Here is a 22,682-nt window from a genome sequence, read left to right on the forward strand (position 1 = left end):
CTTGAAGAACATTCCTAACTACTTCCGATTTAAACCTGGAAGGATCATCAACAACGCTCCATGGTACTGTTTTATCACAAGCAGTTATTATAATGGCCGTCAGTGGGCAAGTTTCAAATATTTTGAACAATTTTTAACACCAATGTTCCCATTCACTTTTATTCTATTTATCAATGTCCTGACTGTCAGACATATCTTCGAGGCAATTAAGGTGCGTGTGGAACTGAAAGGTCAGAGAAAAATAGAGAATGACCCAGAGCTGGAGAGCAGAAAGAAATCTGCCATTTTACTCTTTGCCATATGTGCAAGCTTCATACTTCTCTGGTTGGGGTACATTTTATATATGTTTAGTGCTGCTGATTCTTTGAATTACACTGCTTTTCGTACATTTGAAAGAATCGCATTCATGCTGCGGAACCTGAGTTGCTGCACAAATGCTTTTATTTATGTGGTGACACAGAGAGCATTCAGAGACCAGTTAATGCATGCAGTGAAATATCCAGTTATAAAAATAATTCAATTGAGGAATAAATCCAAGTAACTGAGAGCCAACATTAGATGCTGCAGATAATGGAACGAGGAGTTCACATGACGAATGGAATGAAAGGAGAAAGAGGTGGAGCAACATGATAACACTACTTCATTCCCTTGCAATTTACCGGTCAGCAGAACAGGTCCACAGTGGACACAATTCCCTCGCCCTACTTTTGTCCCTGGAACATCTAGATAATAAGGATACCTACATCAGGCTCCTACTAATCAACCACAGCTCCGCCTTCAACATTATAATCCCATTTGAACTAATCTCAAAACTCCGAGACCTAGGGCATGGCTCTAACTTCTGCAACTGTATCCTCAGTTTCCTGACGCACAGACCGCAATCAGTGAAGGTAGCTAACTGCACCTCTTCTACAATAATTCTCAACACTGCGGCCCCGTAAGGATGCATCCTCAGCCCCCAAACACTCCCTATACACATGACTGATTGGCCACATTTCATATGAACATCTCCAAGTTTGCTGATGACATCATGGTTTTAGGCTGCATATCAAATAATGATGAGACAGAATACAGGAAGTCGATAGCGTGCTTGGTTTCATAGTGCAATGATAACAATTTTTGTCTCAATGTCTGCAAAACAGAAGAACTGATCATTGACTTCAGGAAGCAAGATGGATCTACATCAATGGAGGGGGACGAAAGCATCAGGTTCCAATGAATAATGGTAACCAACAATGTGTTCTGGATCACAGTCAATAAATTGTTAACAATGTATAATTTTTGTGCCCTGAATAATACTAAATATAGTTTTCAAGAAAATTGTTATGCTGTTGCATGTATTGCTATTCAAATTTTACCTGACCATTGCTGGACACATTGGTCAGTTGTATAGTATGCTGTCCTGCTCAAGCCTGTTACAATAAGCATTAAAGGAAACTCTCACCTTTCACTGTCCTCACCATTCCAAATTGTTTGTGAACACTCAGTCCAGATCGATTGGTCACTTCCAATATTTATAAATAACTTTTATGATTATAAAACCTCAAAGTAATGACTTTTTGATTCTCAATTCTTGACAAAACTGGAGATATTTTGACATAACGTGATCTGATAATAATTGCGAGATATAGCTGGGTTTGATCATTGTGAATCTGTGCAGGACTTCTACTTTTGTGATTCAAAACATTGTATAATCAAAGCTGCAATTCAGTAAGTAGTACTGAGAGTGTATCAGAACACATTCCAGATAATTTGTTCAAAGATATTGAAAAAAGTTCCATGCTCATTAATGAGGAGTTTTTACACTATTGGAGGATCACTACAAAGGAAATGTTGCATTGCCTCAGTCATTTAAATGAAGTGTTCCATCTCTTCTCTCAGACCATAAGACCATAAGACAAAGGAGTGGAAGTATGGCCATTCGGCCCATCGAGTCCACTCCGCCATTCAATCATGGCTGATGCGCATTTCAGTTCCACTTACCAGCGTTCTCCCCGTAGCCCTTAATTCCTCTAGACAACAAGAATCTATCAATCTCGGCCTTGAAGATATTTAATTTAGCGTCCCGGCTTCCACTGCACTCCGTGGCAATGAATTCCATAGGCCCACCACTCTCTGGCTGAAGAAATGTCTCCGCGTTTCTGTTCTGAAATGACCCCCTCTAATTCTAAGGCTGTGTCCACGGGTCCTAGTCTCCTCGTCTAACGGAAACAATTTCCTAGCATCCAACTTTTCCAAGCCATGTATTATTTTGTACGTCTCTATTAAGTCTCCCCTTAATCTTCTAAACTCCGACGAATACAATCCCAGTATCCTCAGCAGTTCCTCATATGCTAGACCTGTCATTCCAGGGATCATCCGTGTGAATCTCCGCTGGACACGTTCCAGTGCCAGTATGTCCTTCCTGAGGTGTGGGGACCAAAACTGGACACAGTACTCCAAATGGGGCCTAACCAGAGCTTTATAAAGTCTTAGTAGTACATCTCTGCTTTTATATTCCAACCCTCTTGAGATAAGAGACAACATTGCATTCGCTTTCTTAATCACAGACTCAACCTGCATGTTTACCTTTAGAGAATCCTCGACTAGCACTCCCAGATCCCTTTGTGCTTTGGCTTTATTAATTTTCTCACCATTTAGAAAGTAGTCCATGCTTTTATTCTTTTTGCCAAAGTGCAAGACCTCGCACTTGCTCACGTTAAATTCCATCAGCCATTTCCTGGACCACTCTCCCAACCTGTCTAGATCCTTCTGTAGCCTCCCCACTTCCTCAGTACTACCTGCCTGTCCACCTAACTTCGTATCATCGGCAAACTTCGCTAGAATGCCCCCAGTTCCCTCATCCAAATCATTAATATATAATGCGAACAGCTGTGGCCCCAGCACCGAACCCTGCGGGACACCGCTCATCACCGGCTGCCATTCTGAAAAAGAACCTTTTATCCCAACTCTCTGCCTTCTGTTAGACAGCCAATCCTCAATCCATCCCAGCAGCTCACCTCGAACACCATGGGCCCTCACCTTGCTCAGCAGCCTCCCGTGTGGCACCTTATCAAAGGCCTTTTGAAAGTCTAGATAGACCACATCCACTGGGTTTCCCTGGTCTAACCTACTTGTTACCTCTTCAAAAAATTCCAACAGGTTTGTCAGGCATGACCTCCCTTTACTAAATCCATGTTGACTTGTTCTAATCAGACTCTGCTCTTCCAAGAATTTAGAAACCTCATCCTTAATGATGGATTCTAGAATTTTACCAACAACCGAGGTGAAGCTGATTGGCCTATAATTTTCCATCTTTTGCCTTGATCCTTTCTTGAACAAGGGGGTTAAAACAGCCATCTTCCAATCATCCGGGACCTTTCCTGACCATTCTTACTATTGCAAAAGATACCAGAAATGTTGTGGTTCTGTTCGCTGAGCTCGGAATTTGTGTTGCGAACAGAACCACAACAACAAGCACCCGAGTTACAAACCTTCTCCCAAATATTGAAGATACCAGAAATAGCCCATGTGTCTTCTGGCCAATAATTCTTCCTCACAACAGAGCACTCAAGAAACAAAAGATGATCTGGTTCCAATGATATTACTGTTTGTGAAAGCTTAGTGTGTGTAAAGTAGCTGCTGTTTCCCTACCTTACAACAGTGACTGCCACTTCAGCTGGCTTAATAAACTTTATCTTTGTAAACTGAGAAAATCCTTCTTTCTGAAGGAATGTGGACTGAAGGATGGACAGAAACCATGGGATGACTAAGGAGGAATTTCTGGGACGTTTTGATCAAATAACATTAACGGAATGCAGTATAGTTTAAATTCAAACTAGTGCGATATAGTCTATTGACGGGTTCCTCAGTGTCTGTGGAATTTGCCCTTTTCAGTGACAGTGGTCTTTTTATTTTTGGAAGGTTACATCCACGATGCTTTGGTTTGGAGCCTGAAGCAACAAAAATCTCAGAGCCAAATTAAAACTGAGACTAAAAGTTCATATCCAGAGTTAAGCCTGAACCCTGTTAGGATGGATCCAGGAGCAAGCAGTGGGAGAAAAAGAGAGAAAGACAGACAGAAAGACGGAGAGAGAGGATTTGGTCTGTTACCCAAAACACCAAGCAGATTAGGACTGGTGATAGACTCGAGGAGACAGGGATAAATCACAATGTGGGGACCTATTATAGATCAGGGCAGAACAGTGGTGAAGTGGTTCGCACTACTGCTTCATGGCGCTAGGAACTTGAATTTGATTCCACCCTCGGGTAACTGTCCGACTGGAGTTTATACATTCTCTCCATGCCTCCAAGCGCTCTATTTCCTCCCACAAAGATGTGCAGGCTAGATAGATTCACCATGAGAACAATATGGTGATGGAGTGGGTCTGCTTGGGATGCTCTTCGGAGGATGCATGTCGACTTGATGGTCTGAATGGCCTGCTTCACACTTAATTAAAGATTAAATATGAACTGGAGTTTGGGTCTGGGAGAAGATGCGGAACACACAGGAATTTGTGCATCGATGCTCTGGGTTCAGAGCATCAAAGCTGAATCAGTTGAAGCTCGAGACGATCCACCTCATGAGGCAAATCCATGAACTTGGATGGTGAAACAGAACATAAAATTGTAGGAAAGAGGAAGACACAGGTGAGCTTCAATGTTTCTTATTTTACAGAAAGAAGGTAAAAACATTCCATGGTTTATCCTGGGTCTGACTGGATGGCAATCAGAGCAGGATACATCGAGTGCACGGTGTAAGCATTTGACTGATGAAAATGAATGAAGTCGTCAAATGTCACTCTTTATGGTGACCATTGAAAGGTCAGGGCCTCACAGAATGTCACAGGAATGACACCGGGCTGGGTGTTCATTCCAGCAGAGAGTGAACATCATGAGATAAAAAAAAGTGTCTGAATCAATTCCACAAACACACATTCTCGTTCATCCTGGATATTATCACATTCAGCAATTCGTGGTAACAAATCTACACTGAATAAAGGGGGAGGAGGAGTTTTCCTGAAACTGGAAAGACATCATTCTCCATGAAAATGCTGGTGTAATCTCCCTTTCATGACTGTGAACTGTGTCTGCAGGAAGAAGATAAAAATCACAACACCAGGTTATAGTCCAACAAATTGATTTGGAAGCACCAGCTTTCGAAATGCTGCTCCTTTATCATAACCACCTGATGAAGGTGCAGTGCTTCCAAATAAACCTGTTGGATATAAACTGGTGTTGTGTGGTTTATAATTTTGTCCACTCCAGTCCAACACGGGCACCTCCAAGTCATGTCTGCAGGATGAGTTACAAGAGAGTGTGCGGATTTTCTAATCCACGGTCAACTCCATCCAAGTAAATAACAAATCTCAAGATTGAGAGGAAAGATATTTTTTAAAAGCTAATGAGGAATGTTGAGGAATATGGCCCCATGCTGAGAATGGTTAGCATCTCCACAAGTTCTTGAGATTGGCACCCTTGGTAATGTTGGTGGAATTGAGGGCAATGATGATGTGAAGCAGGGCATTATCTCTCCACAATACCCTCCCCTCTAATCTTCACCATCAGATTCCTCTCCCAACCCTAATCTCTCACAGGGAGCTCCACTTCAATCAATCCCTCTCCAACTCAATTTCTGACCCGTCTTCCTCCAAGTGACATGCATTGTCTCTGGGTTCTCCTCAAATTCTTGGCAGACCAGTTCTCTACTGAACAATTTTTACCACCCTTTTCAAAAGAACGAACATAGGTATTGGCCTAGGTCTGAGGAAAAGAACGACATTTGAGACAGTTTCTGTCCCTCATTTAGAATCAGTTCTGTGTATCTCACCGGTTTCAATAAGCCCCAATCTTTCTCAGAATAAATCTCTAGAGCATTATTTCCGAATAGGGTTTTTACAAATACATTAAGAACACAAGGGTTACTAGGGAGTGAATAGGGCCCCTGAAAAAACTGCAAGGCGGCCTTTGTGGAACCACAGGAAATGGGGGGGATACTAAATTAATATTTTGCATCAGTATGTACTGTGGAAAAGGATATGGAATTTAAAGACAACAGGAAAATAGATGATGACATCTTGCAAAAGGTCCAGATTACAGAGGGGGAAGTGCTGGATGTCTTGAATTGGTTAAAGGTGGATAAATCTCCAAGACCTGATCAGGTGTACCCGAGAACATTGTGGGAAGCTTGAGAAGTAATTGCTGGGCTCTTGCTGAGATATTTGTATCATCGATAGTCACAGGTGAGGTGCAGGAAAGAAGGGCAGTAAAGACTAGCCAGGGAACTTTAACCAGTGGACCTGACCTCAGTGGTGGGCAAGTTGTTGGAGGGAATCTTGAGGGACAGGATGTACATGTATTTGGAAAGGCAAGGACTGATTAGGGATAGTCAACACGGCTTTGTGCATGGGAAATCATGTCTCACAAACTTGATTGAGATTTTTGAAGAAGTAACAAAGAAGATTGAGGAGGTCAGAGCAGTAGATGTGATCCATATGGACTTCAGTAAGGCGTTCGACAAGGTTCCCCATGGGACACTGATTAGCAAGGTTAGATCTCATGGAATAAAGGGAGAACTAGCCATTTGGATACAGAACTGGCTCAAAGGTAGAAGACAGAGGGTGATGGTGGAGGGTTGTTTTTGAGACTGGAGGCCTGCGACCAGTGGATTGCCACAAGGATCGGTGCTGGGCCCTCTACTTTTTGTCATTTACATAAATGATTTGGATGCGAGCGTAAAAAGGTAGTTAGTACGTTTGCAGATGACACCAAAATTGGAGGTGTAGTGGACAGCGAAGAGGGTTACTTCAGATTACAACAGGATCTGGACCAGATGGGCCAATGGGCTGAGAAGAGGCAGATGGAGTTTAATTTAGATAAATGCGAGGTGCTGCATTTTTGGAAAGCAAATCCTAGCAGGACTTATACACTTAATGGTAAGGTCCTCGGGAGTGTTGCTGAACAAAGAGACCTTGGAGTGCAGGTTCATAGCTCCTTGAAAGTGGAGTTGCAGGCAGATAGGAAAGTGAAGAAGGCATTTGGTATACTTTCCTTTATTGGTCAGAGTATTGAGTACAGGAGTTGGAAGATCATGTTGCGGCTGTGCAGGACATTGGTTAGGCCACTATTGGAATATTGTGAGCAATTCTGATCTCCTTCCTATCGGAAAGATGTTGTGAAACTTGAAAGGGTTCAGAAAGGATTTACAAGAATGTTGCCAGGGTTGGAGGATCTAAGCTATAGGGAGAGGCTAAACAGGCTGGGGCTGTTTTCTCTGGAGCATCGGAGGCTGAAGGGTGACCTTATAGATGTTTACAAAATTATGAGGGGCATGGATAGGATAAATAGACAAAGTCTTTTTCCCCTGGATCGGGGAGTCCAGAACTAGAGGGCATAGGTTTAGGATGAGAGGGGAAAGATATAAAAGAGACGTAAGGGGCAACTTTTTCACGCAGAGGGTGGTACGTGTATGGAATGAGCTGCCAGAGGATGTGGTGGTGGCTTGTACAAATGCAACATTTAAGAGGTTTTTGGATGGGTAAATGAATAGGAAGGGTTTGGAGGGATATGGGCTGGGTGCTGCCATGGGGGAACTAGATTGGGTTGGGATATCTGGTCGGTGTGGACAGGTTGGACCAAAGGGTCTGTTTCCATGCTGTACATCTCTATAACTCTATGACTCTATAATTACCCCCAAATCCTCAGTCAGTGCAAGAGGAAGAATTTTACACTAACCTTTCAAACTTCCCCATCTTCTGCCTGATCCGATTGCTGATGGTGTTTTCAAAGCTTTGTTTTCTCTTTGTAAAGTCCAGCTGTTTTGATGATCTCTCTGATCACATTCACTCTCAGACAGATCAGCCCGAGACACGGTCACTGCAGTGACCTAGCCTTCCCTGTGTTTCCTGACACAGCCTCGTGTCTCCGATGAAGCCAGTTTACAAACCAGTTGTGATGTCTGAACTCTCTCTGTGATGTACACGGTGAGGTCACACTTTGACCTGTCCAGTTCAAGTGGCCTCACTGCGATCAAACAGGGAGTAAGCCAGGGAGGACCGAAACCCTCACCTTTCTCAGGTTACAATGTGTTCATATTCCAGAATATACAAAGCAGTTCTAGACATAGACATTCGGGTGTACGGGTGATGTTCAATGACACGGAGTCAAAGACACACAGATACAGATTGAGACTGCCCTGGAGATGTTTCAGAGCTGACTCGGAGACACACGTGATCTGTACGGCAGCAAATGGGGATGAATCATTCTTTGTTCCCTGCAGTGTACTGGGCATGCTCAGTGTAGAAACCCAAAACAGCTGACTGATGACGGATCAGTTTGAAGGGGGATGGAGGGGTGAGGCCAGGGAGTGTTTGGGTCTGGGCCCACTATACAGAGAGGTGTGGGTTTCACTCCTTGTCTGTCATATCCTCTTGCCCCACTGTCTACATCAGTCTGCAGCCTTGTCCACTGTGGCATTTCAAAATATCATCCATATAATTCCGAATTGTCTTCAGGGTTCACACCTCTACCACTCATTTAGGCTGTGCTTTCCAGCTCTTTCTCTTATCTTCCAGCCATTTAGTTGTTGACACGCTACTTCTCTTCAACTAAAGGGTTCAGTTTCCTTCACTTAAAATCCAGCCCCGGTCCTTAACCCCCCATCCATGGGAAATGTTCTCTTCCTGTATACCCTACGCCCATCATAGTTTTATACATCTCAGTCATGTCTCCTCTCCATCACCTCTGCTTTAATGAAAACAATCCCAGTCTGTCCAAACTCTCTTCAGAACTAAAATTCTCCAAGCCCAGGGAACGTCCTGGTCAATCTCCTCTGCACCTTCTCCAATGCACTCACACCCCTTCTAGAATGTACAGAACTCTGTTGGCTAATAGTTCAAGAGAGTTTGAGAACAGTCACGTCAAGCCTTAGACATTACTGGTAGCATCATGGACAGTTCAAGAGTGTTCTGTTCTGGATGGAATTCGATTGGTCAGAATGTTGAGCTTTACACAAAACACACTTAATTCTTACACCACAATTAAAATGCAAACAATGAAAAAAACACAACTTGAACCTATTGGAATACAGAACAAAATAATATATTAATTAATTCTACCAATCAACTGTTCCAATACAGCCACATCATATAAGCAGACCCATAGTAAAGGCAAATTCAGCAAAACAGACTTCCCTCACTTACCATCTCCTCCAATCCAAAAGATAGGAACACAAAAACAAACAATCTCACAGCAGGGAGAGAGTTCAAGCTTTTTTCCTACAGCAGAGAGAGGTGACAGCTGTGACGAATAGCTTCAGCGCCAAATAATGCAACTTCAGTAACTGAAAGCAGCACTGAGCCCCTGGATCGGTAAGAGCCAGACTCCACTTCCTCATGCTGCTTTGGTCATAATTTAAGAAAACCCAAAGTTATTTACTCTGCTTTCCATGGAACATACACCTTGGCACCAGGTTGATAACATCCCTCATCAAGAGAAACAGAACACATCCTCCTTAAAGGGACAAGGTATCAGTCTGCTCACAGTGGGGTCAGGGACACCGACACGGTGGGGTCAGGGACACCGACACGGTGGGGTCAGTGACACCGACACGGTGGGGTCAGTGACACCGACACGGTGGGGTCAGGGACACCGACACGGTGGGGTCAGGGACACCGACACGGTGGGGTCAGGGACACCGACACGGTGGGGTCAGGGACACCGACACGGTGGGGTCAGGGATACCGACACGGTGGGGTCAGTGACACCGACACAGTGGGGTCAGGGACACCGACACAGTGGGATCAGTGATACAGACACAGTGGGGTCAGGGACACCGACACAGTGGGGTCAGTGATATCGACACAGTGGGATCAGTGATACAGACACAGTGGGGTCAGGGACACAGACACAGTGGGGTCAGTGACACAGACACAGTGGGGTCAGGGACACAGTAACTATTAGATGAGAAATGCACGAGAGAGGCTGGACCAGCCGCTATCTCTGGATGAACTGACCAAGGCCCTCAAGTCCTTCGAAAAGAATAAAACTCCCGGAAGCGACGACTTACCGGTCGAGATTTATTCCGCTCTTTGGGACTTGATCGGCCAGGACCTGCTGGAGGTGTATGTCAGTATGCTTCGGGCAGGTACCATGAGTGAATCCATGAGGAAAGGCATCATCACCCTCGTCTACAAGCGGAAGGGGGAGAGAGAGGAAATTAGAAATTGGAGACCAATCTCACTGTTAAATGCAGACCACAAAATCTTGTCAAAGGTCATCGCCAACCGGGTCAGGTCTGCTCTGGGATCGGTGATCCACCCGGACCAAACCTGTGCTGTACCGGGCAGGAAAATCTCTGAGAGTCTTGCACTCCTCAGGGATACGATCGCCTACGTGCAGGACAGGGGGGTGGACACCTGCCTCATCAGCCTGGACCAGGAGAAAGCCTTTGACAGGATATCGCATACATATATGAGGGATGTCCACTCCAAAATGGGCTTTGGGGAGGGAATCGGAAATTGGGTCAGACTGCTCTACACCAACATTGTCAGTGCAGTCTCAATCAATGGGTGGGAATCAGATAGCTTCCCTGTAAGATCTGGAGTCAGGCAGGGATGCCCCCTCTCACCCGCCTTGTTTGTGTGTTGCATAGAGCCATTTGCCAAATCCATCAGGAGGGATGCGAGCCTGAGAGGGGTGACTATTCCTGGCTGTGGGGGCCTACAGGTTAAGGCCTCCCTGTACATGGATGACGTCGTTGTTTTCTGCTCGGATCCGCTGTCCGTGCACAGACTCGTGTGCATCTGTGACCAGTTCGAACGGGCCTCGGGGGCCAAGGTAAACCGAGGCAAGAGCGAGGCAATGCTCTTCGGGAACTGGGCCGACCAATCCTCGATCCGCTTCACTGTCAGGACTGATCACCTGAAGGTGCTGGGTATTTGGTTCGGGGGGGCTGGGGCGTGCGCCAAGACCTGGGAGGAGCGGATCAGGAAGATGAGACAGAAACTAGGCAGATGGGGGCAACGGTCGCTCTCCATCGCGGGAAAAAACCTGGTCATCAGGTGTGAGGTATACTCAGTATTGCTATATGTGGCACAGGTCTGGCCTATCCCCAGGACCTGTGCCGCTGCAGTCACCCGGGCCATCTTCCAATTCATTTGGAGATCAAAGATGGACCGGGTCCAAAGAGACTCAATGTACAAAGACCGGTGCAATGGGGGAAAAAATACGCCCAATGCCACCCTCACCCTGATGGTCACCTTTGTGTGTGGCTGCATCAAGCTGTGCGTGGATCCCCGGTACGCAAACACCAAGTGTCACTACGTACTGAGGTTCTACCTGTCCCCGGTGTTGCGAAGGATGGGCCTGGCCTCGCTGCTGCGGAACGCTCCGAGTAGTTGGACCGTTCCATATCACCTTTCCTTCGTGGAGAAATTTATGAGGAAAAACTCCTTTGACCACAAGTCCATCAGGAAGTGGTCAGCAAGTAGCGTCCTTGAGACTCTTCGGGAAAAGGAGAGGGCGGATCCTGTCGAGTGGTTCCCTGAGCAGACTGTCAAAGCCATTTGGCAGAATGCCTCATTGCCAGAACTTTCCAACAAGCACCAAGACATGGCTTGACTAGTGGTGCGAAGGGCTCTGCCTGTGAGATCCTTCATGCATGCCCGGACTCTCTGCCGCACCGCACGCTGCCCTCGAAGTGGCTGCAGGGGGGACGAGACTGTCACACACCTCCTTCTGGAATGTGCCTATGCAGAGAAAGTCTGCATAGATGAGGCTCTGCTGATGCCTCATCCAAATATATGCATAAGATTGAGAAATGCACAGACCTGTATATGACAAGGATAAATTCGAATCTGTGTTTGTAAATGTGGACATAGGTATGGCATGACCAAATGTACAGACCATCAAATCATTTTTTTTGAAATAAAAAAAAAGAGAAGTCCCTGGATGAGCCACGCTGAAGCTTTGGGCAGCTGCCGCCAAGACGTGGTGGGGAAAGACCACCGTGTAACATCTGCCTGCCTTATTAGAAGAACAGGGGGCCCACCCAGTCATTTAGGCTCCTCTGACGCCTCAGCAGAAGAGCTGGATAGTAAATGTACAGACTTGTATCTTTGAAAAATAAATTTCAATGTCTGTATGTAAAGCAATGTAATGTGTGCATAAGAATGGCATGACCAATTGTATAGAGATCCAAATAATTTCATGAATAAAGTATATTTTTTTTAATTAAAAAAAAGAAGTCCCTGGACGCTGTGTTTCACCAGGCAGTCACACCTGGTAGATTAAGGAGTATAAATTCTGTCAGAGACCAGGGACAGCATAGTGTGTTTGAAAGTGAGGCTGGTAGAGGGATCCAGGTAGAGGAGCCTCAGCTTTTGTCCTTGTCCAACAGGTACAAGGTACTTGCTTCCTGTGTGGATAAGGAACAGAGCTGTAGAGAGGATAAACCAGCTGACCACGGCATAGTGATACATAATGCCATTCAAGAGGGGGGAGCAAGAAGGCAAGTGGTAGTTAGGAGAAAGTGAGGGCTTCAGATGCTGGAGACCAGAGTTGAAAACTGTGGTTCTGGAAAAACACAGAAGGCCAGGCAGCATCTGAGGAGCAGGAGAATCGACGTTTCGGGCATAAGCCCTTCTTCAGGAATGAGGCTGGTGTGCCAAGTGGGCTGAGATGAAAGGTAGGGGGGAGAGAATTTGGGGGAGGGGTGCTGGGAATACAATAGGTGGAAGGAGGTGAGAGTGAGAGTGATAGGCCGGAGAGGGGGTGGGGGCGGAGATGTCGGGAAGAAGATTGCAGGTCAAGAGGGCGGTGCTGACTCCGGGAGTTGGAACTGAGATAAGGTGGGGGGAGGCCCTGATGGAATGCATCCCAGGGTGCTGAAAGAGTTGGCCAGAGAAATAACAAATGCACTTGTAATTTTCCAAAACTTATTCGGGCAATTGCAGTAGTCGAGTGTGTGGTGCTGGAAAAGCACAGCAGGTCAGGCAGCATCCAAGGAGCAGGAGAATCAATGTTTCAGGCATAAGCCCTTCAGGTAGTTCCAGCAATCTAGAAAACAGCAAATGTGATGCCACTGTTTAAAAAGGAGATAGACAAAGATGGGGAATCATAGACAGGTTAGCTTAACTTCTGTAGTGGGGAAAATACTTGTATCTATTATCAAGGAAGAAATAGCACGGCACCTAGATGGAGATTGTCCCATTGGGCAGACGTAGCATGGGTTCATAAAAGGCAAGACATGCTTAACTAATGTACAGAATTCTATGAAGACATTGCAATCATGGTGGACAACAGGGACCCAGTGGTTGGGGTGCATCTACATTTCCAAAAGGCATTGGACAAGGTGCTGCACAAAAGGCTGCTGCATAAGGTAAAGATGCCTGGCATTACGGATAATGTATTAGCATGGAGAGAGAATTGATTAACTAACAGGAAGCGAAGAGTGGGAATAAATGAGTGCTTTTCTGGTTGGCAATCAGTGAGTAGTGGTACACCTCTGATATCAGTGTTAGGACTGCAATTATTCACAATTTATATTGTTGATTTGGAGTTGGGGAGCATATAGAGTGTGTCAAAGTTTGCAGATGATACTAAAATGAGTGGTAGAGCAAGGTATGCAGAGGACTGTGAAACTTTGCAAAGGGACATAGATAGTTTAAGTGAGTGGACAAAGGTCTGGTAGATGGAGTACAATGTTAATTAATATGAAATCATCCATTTTGGTCTGAATAACAGCAAAAAGGGCTATTATTTGAATGGTAAAATATTGTAGCATGTTGCTATGCAGAGGGACCTGGGTGTCCTTGTGCATGAATCACAGAAGGTTGGTCTGCAGGTGCAATCGGTAATTCAGAAGGCAAATAGAATTTTGTCCATCATTGCTAAAGAGGTTGAATTTAAAAACAGGGAGGTTATGATGCAGCTGTATAGAGTGCTAGTGAGGGTGCACCTGGAGTACTGTGAGCAGTTTTGGTCTCCTTACTTAAGAAAGGATGTACTAGCACTAAAAGTGGTGCAGAAGAGATTCACGAGGTTGATTCCGGAGTTGAGTGGGTTGGCTTATGAGGAGAGACTGAGTAGACCGGGATCATATCCATTGGAATTTAGAAGCATGAGGGGGGTGTCAAAATGGAATTTAGTTAGCAGGGATCTGTGAGAGCAAAAGAAATCAGCAATACTCAAAAGAAAAAATCAATTGAACTGACAATAATCAGCCTTTATTGTAAATACTGGCGCAGTTTGGCTGAAACTTGAGAAAAGGAGGGATCCAAATTTTTCCCTATTTCCCTTCCAACTTTTGCACCTTTAGGTGCGCATTATATATTTTAAGAAATGCTGATGAATTTACAGATTATCATGAAATATACATCATCTGTAACATTCAACCTTTGTCCTAAAAAACATTAATCATTTGCATCATTGCATAACTCTGTTTCTGTTATATGGACCTTTTGTTTCAGCTAACATCTGCAGTTTGAAATATACAAGGAGCCATTAAGAAGATTTCTAAAGTCTCAATAAACTTGTGGAATTTGTTTACATTCAGCCTGGTCCTGAAAGCTGTTTCTGAGCTTTTGCACAGTCCTTTTATCTTACTGAATTATAACTCAAGAGTTTAACCAACCTTTTCCCATCATGCAATATTATATGTTCCACGCAATACCACATTTCCCCTCTTTGTCATATCACGACAATCAATCAGTAATATAGGTACATTGACAATCTGACTGAAAATGCATTGGCACGAGCAAACACATAACCCTATTCCTACTAGCAATAGTACTGTGAACAAAAAGGCTTTAAAGATCCAATCAAACATTCCGTGATCCAACCAACTCAATGAACTCCATGGGATATAACCGTGGAGTACTTTAACAACACCTTGTATGTTGCTTAATATGTTCAACTAGGTTGGTCATATTTCCAGAGGTATCTGGAATGGACGTACTGCACTCCTGACCGACACATCTTCATCCTTGTGAGACTAGCAGATAATCCAAAGCCAGTTGATTCTGCAGTACCACTGTCCAGACAGCCACGAGCTCAGCTGACACCACAGTCAGTGCTTGTCCAGTTCCCTTGGTTTATAAAGCTGTCTCATTGGTCAGGTGTTCCAATGCTGAGGCCGTGTGAACCAATTCGCTGGATACTCGTCCCATTCCATACAATGGAAAAGACAACATGAGGAAATGGTCTAGCCCGGTAATGGCTCTCGTAATTTGTGGATGGTGGTGCTTAAGGGCGGTGAGGTGATGCATGTAGGGTACAACATAATCCAAGATAGCAGGATCTTATCCAATTGATAGTAAGCCATGGGTGCACTTTGGTGTCACAAATAAAGTATGTGCCAATATCATCTTGACAAACTGATTCATGATTCTATGCGGGCTGAGGACATTTTGGATTTTCAAAGTGCCTGTATAACCGATTGTCATGATATGACAAAAGGGGAAAATGTGGTATTGTGGGGAATATATGACCTTGCATGATGGGAAAAACTTGGTCAAACTCTCGAGTTGAATTCAGTAAGTTAGAAGGACTGTGGCAAAAGGTCAGAAACAGTTGCGTGGATGTTACAATGGAATCAAACAAGGCTTAATCGGGAAGTGAGGACATGGGAATCAGCAATTTATGAAATGACTACATTTTCGATATTTGGCGTTGCGACCGAAAACCAAATCACCTGGGTGAATTCTGTCAGGGACTGAAGAAGAGATCCAGCTGCAGCCGAGGGATATGGGTCAGACATGGGCATCTGAGGTAAGCATTAAAACCTGGGTCTAGCTGTTTCGCTTGGCTGACCGCTGTGACCCCTCAACCCTTGCAGAGGACACTCGCAGGTGACGGTTTCCAAATCTAAATTCTGAAATCTTCAGTGGACTGTGATCGAGTGGAGTGGATCAGGGATCCATTTGTTGGTTGACCCGGGAAGCCATGCTGGGATATTTTGTTTATGTTTTTTTAAGAAATCAGAGAGACTTTTACTTTTCAAATTGGGCCCTTATCTCTGTTTGTTTTTGGTACCAGGAATAACATAGCATTGTGTGCTGTAGCACGGGACAGGCCTGAGATAAGGCTAAGATTAATTCATCCTTAACCTTTATGTGTTTGAAATTCCCGGAGAATGAGCGGAACTTGCATCAGCCATCGATAGCACTGCATAAGAAATTGGGAAAAGACGTCTGGCCACTGGGACGCACCAAATATGTGGAAAATTGCAAATACGCTGAAAAACAAATTTAGTTAAAAACACCAGTCCTAAATGGAAAACTATGATCTCACACTCGGCGTAGGAATCCATTAGGGACCTCGAGAACTCACATTTGATGAGTTGGAGGGATAATGCTTGAAAAAGGGGTCAGTAACAGGGATACAGTGGGGTCAGTCTGCTCTCCCCTGGGTCAGTGACAGAGACACAGTGGGGTCAGTCTGCTCAACCCTGGGGTCAGTAACAGGGACACAGTGGGGTCAGTCTGCTCAACCCTGGGGTCAGTAACAGAGACACAGTGGGGTCAGTCTGCTCTCCCCTGGGTCAGTAACAGGGACACAGTGGGGTCAGTCTGCTCTCCCCTGGGTCAGTAACAGGGACACAGTGGGGTCACTCTGCTCTCCCCTGGGTCAGTAACAGGGACACAGTGGGGTCAGTCTGATCAACCCTGGGGTCAGTGACAGGGACACAGTGGGGTAAGTCTGCTCTCCCCTGGGGTCAGTAACAGGGACACAGTGGGGTCAGTCTGATCAACCCTGGGGTCAGTGACAGGGACACAGTGGGGTCAGTCTGCTCTCCCATGGGTCAGTAACAGGGACACAGTGGGGTCAGTCTGCTCTCCCCTGGGTCAGTGACAGGGACACAGTGGGGTCAGTCTGCTCTCCCCTGGGGTCAGTGACAGAGACACAGTGGGGTCAGTCTGCTCTCCCCTGGGTCAGTAACAGGGACACAGTGGGGTCAGTCTGCTCTCCCCTGGGTCAGTGACACAGACACAGTGGGGTCAGTCTGCACTCCCCTGGGTCAGTAACAGGGAAACAGTGGGGTCACTCTGCTCTCCCCTGGGGTCAGTGACAGAGACACAGTGGGGTCAGTCTGCTCTCCCCTGGGTCATTAACATGGACTCAGTGGGGTCACTCTGCTCTCCCCTGGGGTCAGTGACAGAGACACAGTGGGGTCAGTCTGCTCTCCCCTGGGTCAGTGACACAGACACAGTGGGGTCAGTCTGCTCTCCCCTGGGTCAGTGACAGAGACACAGTGGGGTCAGTCTGCTCACCACTGGGTCAGTGACAGAGACACAGTGGGGTCAGTCTGCTCTCCCCTGGGTCAGTGACAGAGTCACAGTGGGGTCAGTCTGCTCTCCCCCGGGTCAGTGACACAGACGTAGTGGGGCCAGTCTGCTCTCCCCTGGGTCAGTGACAGAGACACAGTGCGGTCAGTCTGCTCTCCCCTGGGTCAGTGACACAGACACAGTGGGGTCAGTCTGCTCTCCCCTTGGTCAGTGACACAGACACAGTGGGGTCACTCTGCTCTCCACTGGGTCAGTGACAGAGACACAGTGGGGTCAGTCTGCTCTCCCCTGGGTCAGTGACAGAGTCACAGTGGGGTCAGTCTGCTCTCCCCCGGGTCAGTGACACAGACATAGTGGGGCCAGTCTGCTCTCCCCTGGGTCAGTGACAGAGACACAGTGGGGTCAGTCTGCTCCCCCCTGGGTCAGTGACAGAGACATATTGGGGTCAGTCTTCTCTCCGCTGGGTCAGTGACACAGACACAGTGGGGTCAGTCTGCTCTCCCCTTCGTCAGTGACACAGACACAGTGGGGTCACTCTGCTATCCACTGGGTCAGTGACAGAGACACAGTGGGGTCAGTCTGCTCCCCCGTGGGTCAGTGACAGAGACACAGTGGGGTCAGTCTGCTCCCCCGTGGGTCAGTGACAGAGACACAGTGGGGTCAGTCTGCTCACCCCTGGGTCAGTGACAGAGACACAATGGGGTCAGTCTGCTCACTCCTGGGTCAGTGACAGAGACACAATGGGGTCAGTCTGCTCTCCCCTGGGTCAGTGACACAGACACAGTGGGGTCAGTCTGCTCTCCCCTGGGTCAGTGACACAGACACAGTGGGGTCAGTCTGCTCACCCCTGGGTCAGTGACAGAGACACAATGGGGTCAGTCTGCTCACTCCTGGGTCAGTGACACAGACACAGTGGGGTCAGTCTGCTCTCCCCTGGGTCAGTGACACAGACACAGTGGGGTCAGTCTGCTCTCCCCTGGGTCAGTGACAGAGACACAGTGGGGTCAGTCTGCTCTCCCCTGGGTCAGTGACACAGACACAGTGGGGTCAGTCTGCTCTCCCCTGGGTCAGTGACAGAGACACAGTGGGGTCAGTCTGCTCTCCCCTGGATCAGTGACAGAGACACAGTGGGGTCAGTCTGCTCTCCCCTGGGTCAGTGACAGAGACACAGTGCGGTCAGTCTGCTCTCCCCTGGGTCAGTGACACAGACACAGTGGGGTCAGTCTGCTCCCCCTGGGTCAGTGACAGAGACACAGTGGGGTCAGTCTGCTCTCCCCTGGGTCAGTGACACAGACACAGTGGGGTCAGTCTGCTCTCCCCTGTGTCAGTGACAGGGACACAGTGCGGTCAGTCTGCTCTCCCCTGGGTCAGTGACAGAGACACAGTAGTGTCAGTCTGCTCCCCCCTGGGTCAGTGACAGAGACACAGTGGGGTCAGTCTGCTCTCCCCTGGGTCAGTGACAGAGACACAGTGGGGTCAGTCTGCTCTCCCCTGGATCAGTGACAGAGACACAGTGTGGTCAGTCTGCTCTCCCCTGGGTCAGTGACCCAGACACAGTGGGGTCAGTCTGCTCTCCCCTGGGACAGTGACACAGACACAGTGGGGTCAGTCTGCTCCCCCCTGGGACAGTGACACAGACACAGAGGTGTCAGTCTGCTCTCCCCTGGGTCAGTGACAGAGACACAGTGGGCTGAGTGTGCTCTACCCTGGGTCAGTGACAGAGACACAGTGGGGTCAGTCTGCTCCCCCTGGGTCAGTGACAGAGACACAGTGGGGTCAGTCTTCTCTTCTTTCCCCCTTGCCCTTGTGGAGGGTCGGTGGGAGGTGGTTAATGCCTTTCCTTATATATTCGGACATGCTGCCAGGCAGAGTCATGATCTCACGCACCACGGGGCGGTCATGGCTGGTCAAGTCCCATGGAGATGAATGGAGCATATTGGGTCATTACCTCTGAGGGTTCTATTCTTCTCCAAGGATTCTCCAAGGTTCGTGGTTTGACCAGATCTTCCCATCTGCCATTCTGTACAGTCTCCATGATGTAGGTTGGGAGCGGATTGGAGGCCATGTTTTTGTGGACTGCACATCACATGGTCTGGCGTAAAATGAATCTCTGATCTTCAAAAAATGTCAGTTAGTGAGGAAGCTCGGGAAGAGATTGCTGGGCCCCTCACTGAGATATTTGTATTATCAAGTGTGAGTGTCAGAAGGCTGGAGGGTGGCTGATGTGGTGCCATTATTAAAGAAAGGTGGTAAGGAAAAGCCAGGAACTACAGAACTGGGAGCCTGTCATCAGTGGGGGGTAAGTTCTGATTTTAAAAATTAAGTTAAAAAAATGTGAAGAAGGAGAGAATGTTTTTATATGGAGCTTATAGTAAGGCCTACACGTGGATGGCCTGGAGGGTTTTTTAATTGAGATTGAAAGCTGAATGTTGGATTATTTGAGGAGGAATTTTTTTTCATTTGTTCAGTTCAGCTTTGATTTCTTTTTAATTTTTAAAAAAAAATTTTCCACGCTTCATACTAAATCAGTGGGTGAGGAAGGTTAGCTTACATATAAAGGTGCTATTGAGATCTGCTTCGTTTTAGGCTTAATGTCAATGGGGGCATACAAGAGTTACTGAGTGACGAGTAGATTTAGAGAAGTGCTTACACAGCAGGATCAGTCAGATACATCATTGACTGTAAGAAAAGGGAACAAGGTCATTCAGAAGGCTCTTGTGGCTATTCCTCTCTCAAACAGATATTCCATTTTGTGAACCATTGAAAGGGTCTCTCAGAGGAAAATAGAAGTGGTCATCAGATCTTGGGCACTGAGAACAAACCTTAAGTTAAACGGGTTTGTTAGAATTTCAAAAAATAAATGTCTTTGGGAACTCTCCTGTCAGGGGCACAGACAGGAGATTCTGCGGGAGTGAGTGCGAATCTAGGATAGTACGTTGCTTTTCTGGTGCCAGGGTGAAGGACGTCTCAAAACATTTGAAGCAGATTGTCAAAGGGGAGATTAAGAAGATGGAAATTGTTGTGCACATCGATAGGAATGACATAGTCAGGGAAAGGATTAAGGATTCAGAGTGAGTGTAAGAGGTTAGGAAGAAGGTTTACTTCCTGTGTCAAGTTCAAATGGGGGAAAGGAAGAAGAAGATGGGGCAGATAAATCAATGGTTGAAGAGGTGCTGCAACGTGCAAGGATTCAGTTTCTTGGAGCATTGGGATCTCTTCTGGGACAGAAAAGATCTTTTAAAAAGGAAGGGTTTCAACTGAATTGGAAAGGGATGAATATCCTGGCAGAGTGATTTGCTAATTCCATCTCGGAAGTCTGTAAACGTTTAGAAAGGTGGGTGGGGGTTCCTAAATAACAGTGAAAATAGACAGAAAATGGGGATGATTCTGAATTGGAAAAGGACAAGTTAGTTAGAAAAAGGCAGACAAGAGAAAATCAGAGAACAAAGTAACTCTGAATAGTTAAACTGCATTTATTTGAGTGCAAGAGGTCTTACGGATAAGGCTGATGAACTCAGGGCACGTCTGGGAACATGGAACTGGGGCGTCATAGCTGTTCCAGAAACTTGGATGAGGGATGGACAGTACTGGAAGCTTGGCGTCCCGGGTTTTAGATGTTTTAGGAAGGATAGACAGAGAGGTAAGTGAGGAGGGGGAGTGGTTGATTCAGGAAACATAACTGTTGTAATTAGAGAAGATATTTCTGAGGGACCATTTTGTGAGAATATATGGGAGAAATTTGAAATAAGAAAAGGTGATCACCTTGAAGGGATTGTACTGTATGACCACAGTTGTCAGAGGGAAATTGAGAAGCAACTATTAAGAGAGATCTTAAATATATGCAATAGTAGGGGACGTTAATTTTACAAACATTGACTGGGACTACCATAGGATTAAAGGTTTGGATGGTGAAGAATTTGTTTAATTTCAAGAAACCTTTCTCAGGAGATGGAGAGGTATGAATGAATATTTTGCATCAATTTTTAGTGTTGAGAAAGAAGTAGGGGTTAGAGAAATCAGGGAAATAAATGCTGATGTTTTGAAAACAGTTCACAGTACAGAAGAGGAAGTGCTGGAGATCTTAAAAAAACATAAAAGAAGATAAATCTCCAGGACTTGTATCCCAGGACACTGTGGGAAGTTAGGGAGGAAATTGCGGGGCCCCAGCAGAAATATTTGGAAGATCAATAAACACAGGTGAAGGATCAGAGGGCTGGAGGGTGGATAATGTTAGTTTAGAAGAGATGTGAGAAGAAGCATGGGAACTATAGGTCTGACATTGGTGTTGGGTAAGTTGTTGGAAGTGCTTCTGAAAGATCGGATTTACATGCATATGGAGAGGCAAGGAATGATCCGGGATAATCAGCATGGTTTTGTACAAGGACAATCATGTCGCACACACTTGATTGAATTTGTTTTTAGAAGTAAACAAAAAAATTGATGAGTGTAAATTGATGATGTTGTTTACCTGGACTTTAATAAAGCCTTTGACAAAGTTCTGCAGGTTTTCTAATTTGTAAAGTTAGATCACTTGGGATTCAGGGTGAGCTTGCCAATTGGATACAGAAATGACTTAATGATAGGAGACAAAGAGTGGTTGGATCATTGCTTTTTGGACTGGAGGGCTGTGACCAGCGGTGTTCCACAGGGATCAGTACTGGGTCCACTTAATTGGAAGGAGGTGCAGTTTCATAATTGAAAGACAAAAATAGGGAAGGAAAGGAAGAGAAGGAAACAGAGGAAAAGTGAGAGAAGAAGAAAGAAAGGATGAGAATTGGAAAGAACATAGACAAAGGTAGAAAGAAGAAGCAGGAAAGAAAGACTAAAGAAGAGTCTGCCAGAAAGAAGGGGGGAGAGAGAGAGGAAAGGTAGTGTGAGAGAGTGAAGTAGAAATTGATTCAGACGGAGAGTGAAAGCCAGAGAAAAAGAAAGAGACTGAGCACGAAAAGAGGACAAATCAGACAGATACAAACAGGTGATAATGAAAGACACAGCGAGCTGAAAGAAGTGATACTCACTGTTCTGGTTGGCCCAAGCTTTCTCAATGGTCTCTGTCACGCTCCATCTCTCCCATTAGAGACCGACCCCAGACCAGGGCCTTGCTTTAGGAGGGTCTGGTTCATGGAGGGGCTGAGGTTAGAGGATCAAAATTGGGATTGAGATTCCAACACTCCCCACACTCTCACACTCACAGAGACAGACAGAAGCACACTGATACTCACCCCCTGCTCAGTACACACAGTGAAAGGGACAATGGCTGCCAGAATCCCCAGGACTGAAATACCTCCAGGACTGTCACTCAAAGCCCCCTCTTTTTCTAAGTCCCAGCTCCCCCTTCCCGGGGCATACCTCCCTCACCATGGAGCACAACCAGAGTCATCTCAGTGGGATTAGAGGGGAGAGGGATGGAGGGAGGGA

This window comes from Chiloscyllium punctatum, chromosome 29 (genome assembly GCF_047496795.1).
Source record: "Chiloscyllium punctatum isolate Juve2018m chromosome 29, sChiPun1.3, whole genome shotgun sequence".
NCBI classification, from domain to species: domain Eukaryota; kingdom Metazoa; phylum Chordata; class Chondrichthyes; order Orectolobiformes; family Hemiscylliidae; genus Chiloscyllium; species Chiloscyllium punctatum.